Here is a 6,232-nt window from a genome sequence, read left to right on the forward strand (position 1 = left end):
GAGACATTTCAGCACATGGACATACCCCCTACCTTATAACTAGACCTGATCTGGTGGCCATTTTACATTCTGCTTCTTGTCAGTGTAGGGAGAGGTTGCTGTGCTCTGTGGAGCAGGGACAGGCTGTGTTCAATCCAATAGCTATCTAAAAGGTCCACAAAAGTCCTTTTTGAAGTGGAGGTTCACCCGGAAATGACAATTTTTAAGATTAGATTCCTGCTCATTTTGTCTAGGGGAATGGGCTAGTTTTTTTTTTAAATTGAAGCCGTACTTACCGTTCTAGAGATACATCTTCTCCGCCGCTTCCGGGTATGGGCTGCGGGACTGGGCGTTCCTTCTTGATTGACAGTCTTCCGACAGGCTTCCGACGGTCGCATCTATCGCTCACAACAGTGTTGACTACCTCACATTTCTCAAAATGAATGAGGCATGGATCTCGGAGGAAATCAACACATGTGACCAGTAGACCGTGTTTGATTCAAATTCAGGTGAATGCCTGTGGGTTAATTTTTGGGGCCTTTACTGGCCGGCACTTACTTCTGTATCCGGTGAATGCCTAATGTACCACCAGCCACAGAATACAAAGCCGGCACTTACTTCTGTATCCGGTGAATAGCTTAACCTCTTGCCGACCACCCACCGTAGTTTTACGGCGGCAGGTCGGCTCGGCTGCACAAAATCACGTAAAATAACGTGATTTTGCATTTCAGCCACTAGGGGCGCGCCCCCCCCTGCTCGCCCTGGTGCCGATAGGCGTGCCCGGCGGGCACAATCAACGTTGGGCACCTGCGATCGCTCGTTACAGAGCGAGAACTGGGAGCTGTGTGTGTAAAGCTGAAGTGGTTAATGTACCTCCAGCCACAGAATACAAAGTTGTTTGCTGTCAGGTGAACGCCTATGGGCTAATTTTTCGCTTAATACTTCTGGTAGGTCAGTGTCCATGTTGTGGGACTATTTGTGCACAGCTAGTAAGTATTTTGTGTAGGGTTGTCCCGATACCGATTCCGAGTATTTGCGGGAGTACTCGTACTCCCGCAAATACCCCCGATACTCAAATAGAATACTTTCCCCCCCCTTCTCCCACCCCCCCACAGGCGCCGCCGTCGCCGTGACGCCGCATCCCGCCGCCGTTTGCCGCATCCCCGCTACCGCCAACTGTGTAATACGCCGGGAACATTACAGCTTTGAATAGCTGTAATGATTCGCACCGCGCATAGACACTCCCCCTCGCTCGGATGAACTGTCCAATCCCGAGCGAGGGGGAGTGTCTATACGCAGCGCGGCGCCAATCATTACAGCGATTCAAAGTTGTAATGTTCCCGGCGTATTACACAGTCGGCGGCAGCGGGGATGCAGGTAAGCGTGACATGGCTGCATGGGGGGAGACGCTGGATGGGGGGAGACAATGGCTGGATGGGGGGAGACAATGGCTGGATGGGGGGAGACGCTGGATGGGGGGAGACAATGGCTGGATAGGGGGAGACGCTGGATGGGGGGAGACAATGGCTGGATGGGGGGAGACAATGGCTGGATGGGGGGAGACAATGGCTGGATGGGGGGGAGACGCTGGATGGGGGGAGATAATGGCTGGATGGGGGGAGACAATGGCTGGATGGGGGGAGACAATGGCTGGATGGGGGGATACATGGCTGCATGGGGGGAGACAATGGCTGCATGGGGGGAGACAATGGCTGCATGGGGGGATACATGGCTGCATGGGGGGAGACAATGGCTGGATGGGGGGGGAGAGAATGGCGGGACGGGGGGATGCATGGCTGCATGGGGGTGACAATGGCTGGATGGGGGGATACATTGCTGCATGGGGGGAGACAATGGCTGGATGGGGGGATACATGGCTGCATGGGGGGAGACAATGGCTGGATGGGGGGAGACAATGGCTGGATGGGGGGAGACAATGGCTGCATGGGGGGAGACAATGGCTGCATGGGGGGAGACAATGGCTGGATGGGGGGATACATGGCTGCATGGGGGGAGACAATGGCTGGATGGGGGGATACATGGCTGCATGGGGGGAGACAATGGCTGGATGGGGGGATACATGGCTGCATGGGGGGTGACAATGGCTGCATGGGGGGTGACATGGCTGCATGGGGGGATACATGGCTGCATGGGGGGAGACAATGGCTGGATGGGGGGATACATGGCTGCATGGGGGGAGACAATGGCTGGATGGGGGGATACCTGGCTACATGGGGGGAGACATGGCTGGATGGGGGGGAGACATGGCTGCATCTGTGGGGGGACATGGCTGCATTTGGGGACACATTTAAAAAAAAGTATCGGTATTCGGTATCGGCGACTACTTGAAAAAAAGTATCGGTACTTGTACTCAGTCCTAAAAAAGTGGTATCGGGACAACCCTAATTTTGTGGCTGCAAATATGAACTGCAGGTTTTTAATGTTCGCCTGCCATTAAAGTCAATGGGGCCCGCCGCGAACGTGCGGTTCGCGAACATTTGAGAAAGTTTGCGCTTAGCGTTCACGAACCGCCCCATCAGATGTTCGTCCATCACTAGTGATCACCTCTGGGGAATTTTTTTTTTCTTTCTACTTTTTGTTATAAAAAATATCCAAAAAACGAAATTTTAGTCATACATTTAGGCAAAAATGTATTCACAAGATTCAATAAGCGTATATTTATTGATTTGCGCAAAAGTTATAGCGTCTACAAACTATGGTAAGTGAGTGAGTGAGTGAAAAATGTATATAGCGCTACACATGCGAACTGAATCGCCTCTGGGCGCTTGCACATGTGTCCGACATGGTACATTTACTGTAATTTACACAGCTTTTAGTTTATGACTGCCTATCTCATTTCTTGAGGTGCTAAAATGGCAGGGCAGTGTACAACCCCCCCCCCCCCCAAATGACCTCATGGGCTGAAAAAAAAAAAAGAACCGAACAGATTACTCCATTCACATCGATCGATGTGGATGAAGAAATCTCTGTCAAGAAAAGTAAATAAAAATATATGCCAGGCAATCGGCCCCTAATGTTAGGGGCAATCGGTCCCTAAAGTCCACCCCTGCCCCTATACTTCGGCATATATGCTCTTTTTTTTAACTGTGGTGGTGAAACACAAGTTTTCTGAACTTTCGACAGTCTAGTGCTATAAAACTGACTGATTACTGTGTAAATGTGACTGGCAGGGAAGGGGTTAACACTAGGGGGCGCTGAAGGGGTTAATATGTTCCCTGGGAGTGATTTCTAACTGTAGGGGGGAGGGGACTCACAAGGGGAGGAAACCGATCTGTGTTCCTCTGTTCCGGGAACACACATCTGTCTCCTCACCTCTGACAGGATCCACACTCCTGCCGTGTTTGCCGGCAATCGCGGATGCCCGGCGGACATCGCGACCACCGGGCACGCACACTGGGTCACAAGCTTTGCCGTGGGTGGCGCCGGGGGCACGCGCGCGCCCCCTACCGGCCGAGATTCACAGGACGTCATATGACGTCCAGTCTGAAAGACACACAGTTCCTGCCAACGTCATATTATTATGGCTCGGTAGAGAACTGGTTAAAGCACTTTCTCAAATAAAGCTTAGAAGTGTACAATATCTGGACCATTCATGTGTTTTTTTTTTGTTTGTTTTTTTAAGGTTTGTCTGTTATTGCCAGTATATTGTGCTGCTGCTGGGGACAAGTGGCTAACGTCCCCATGGGACTTGTCACCAGTCACCACCTACAACTAATGTCCCATACACACGATCAGATTTTCCGTCGGAAAAACCTTGAATGGTTTTTCCGACGGAATTCTGCTCAAGCTTCGCTTGCATACACACAAGTTTACTGAACTTTCAACAGTCAAGGACGCAGTGAAGTTACATACAACACTACGACAAGCCGAGAAAATGAAGTTTAATGCTTCTGAGCATGTGTCAAATTATTTCCGAGCAAGCTTCGGAATTTTGTACGTCAGAATTGCTACAGGCGATAGGATTTTTCGATAGGAATTTTTTTCGTCTGAAAATGAAAAAAAAACAGCTCTCAACCTTTTGTTGGCAGAAATTCCGCCACAAAAGTCCGATGGAGCATACACATGGTTGGAATTTTTGTCCAAAAGCTCATATCGGACTTTTCTTGTCGGAATTTCCGATCGTGTGTACAGGGCATAACCCCTCCTTTCCTTCCTGTATGGTCCTCCTTGGTCAACAGCTTTAACTGAATTAGTACAATAAAAGGTGCAGACTTGTTCTACTGGCTTTCTCTGTTTATCTGCTCCTTCCCCCCACTTCACATCCTGGTCACTGATAAGAAGGCACAGAAAACATCTATTAGATCCTCACTGCTTTGATCCTGGACAGTTAAGAAAATGCCTAGAAGCAAGATTTGAATGTAAATAAGGCAACATATGGGGGTGGAATGTTTTCCCTTATAGGTTCTAACATCTATGGTCTGGTACAACAGTCTGAAACTTCAATCAACCTGTAATCTCCCCTCCCGGCTCTAACTTTATTTGGGTAATGATGCCCCACAGGTGTGGGTGAACAGTGTTTATGGTGGTACCTGCTGGTTGGTACGGTTACTTGGTTCTTGAGTCCTGAAAGTCTGAGCAGGTGGTTTGGTTAAAGTTTTAACAGTGGTATCGGTCTGTGTGTTTAATACAAAAAGGTATGGTACAACCATTACTGCCATCATTTTACACACTTTCATTTCCTGGCTTTCCCTTATTATCATGATTAATCGGACAGTTATGGTGTGGGTGGAACTGGGATGGTTGTTAGTGGGGATGTAAAATCCTATGGAATATCTGTGCCCAGCTTGGCCATGCCAAATAGAAAAAGCACCGGTCCCTCAAAAGCCAAGTTAAAAATGTAGCTCATGCAGAAATAGCAGTGCTATTAATAGATTATTATTATTATTATTATTATAGATAATGTGAAGATTTCGCTGCAACCAGAATGTGATGTACTGCAAACTCCATCTCAGCCTGCACAGGAATTTTCCACCTCTGAGACAACAATCTAAGCTCCAGCAAACTAAAGCCCATACACACGGGCAAAATCTTGGGCGACATTTGCCGGTTTAAAATTACAAACGGCCAACATTCTACCTGCGTGTATGTCAGTCTGTCCGACAAAAGCCAGCCAAACAGCAATGGCAGAGAGTGCTGATCGGCCCATCCCACTGTCAGAACACAACAGCTCAGTGGGGGAGATCACTGACAGCTAACAGTTTTTTTTGCGAAAAAATAAATAAAACTGTAGTATGTACCCGGCTTAAAGCGGGAGTTCACCCAAATTTTTTTTTTTAACATTAGATTCATGCTCATTTTGTCAAGGGGAATCGGGTAGTTATTTTAAAAACGAAGCAGTACTTACCGTTTTAGAGAGCGATCTTCTCCGCCGCTTCCAGGTATGGTCTTTGGGACTGGGCGTTCTTATTTGATTGACAGTCTTCCGACAGGCTTCCGACGGTCGCATACATTTCGTCACGAGTAGCCGAAAGAAGCCGACCGTCGGTGCGGCTCTATACGACACCTGCGCACCGACGTTCGCCTACTTTCGGAAAATCGTGACGCGATAGATGCGACCGTCGGAAGCCTGTCGGAAGACTGTCAATCAAATAGGAACGCCCAGTCCCGAAGACCATACCCGGAAGCGGCGGAGAAGATCGCTCTCTAAAACGGTAAGTACTGCTTCGTTTTAAAAAAAAATACCCGATTCCCCTTGACAAAATGAGCCTCAATCTAATGTTAAAAATTTAATTGGCAGGTGAACCTCCACTTTAAGAGTAATTATACTGGGGCAGGTTGAACATGCAGTTAACACTTTACACGTGCATGTATTTAATCTGAAACACGTGCCAATCACAGTGTCTTCTGTTGCAAGTCTGACTTTAAAATTATTTATTTAATAAACAAACATGTTATACTTACCTGTTCTGTGCAAAACCAGATGATATATCTTATTAGTTGAAACGCGTCAAATCAAGGCCCATATCGTTGTGTTCCATACTACATCTACAACCAAGCTTACTGAACTATTTGATGAAATGCCTGTTTTTTTCCTATTGGATGTAAGTGTTTCATTTCTTTTAATAAATGTATATGAATGGTTTTACACTATGTGGAGATGTTCTTTGTTTTTATGATGGCTGAACCTCTGGATTGAGAGAGAAGTTCTATCCTGAATGATGTGGAATCAAATTGGTTGACCCATTATAGTTTGGGAGAGCTTACTTGACTGATGCCTGCGAGACTCGGCACT

This window comes from Rana temporaria, chromosome 10, assembly GCF_905171775.1.
Source record: "Rana temporaria chromosome 10, aRanTem1.1, whole genome shotgun sequence".
In the NCBI taxonomy this organism is placed as follows: Eukaryota; Metazoa; Chordata; class Amphibia; order Anura; family Ranidae; genus Rana; species Rana temporaria.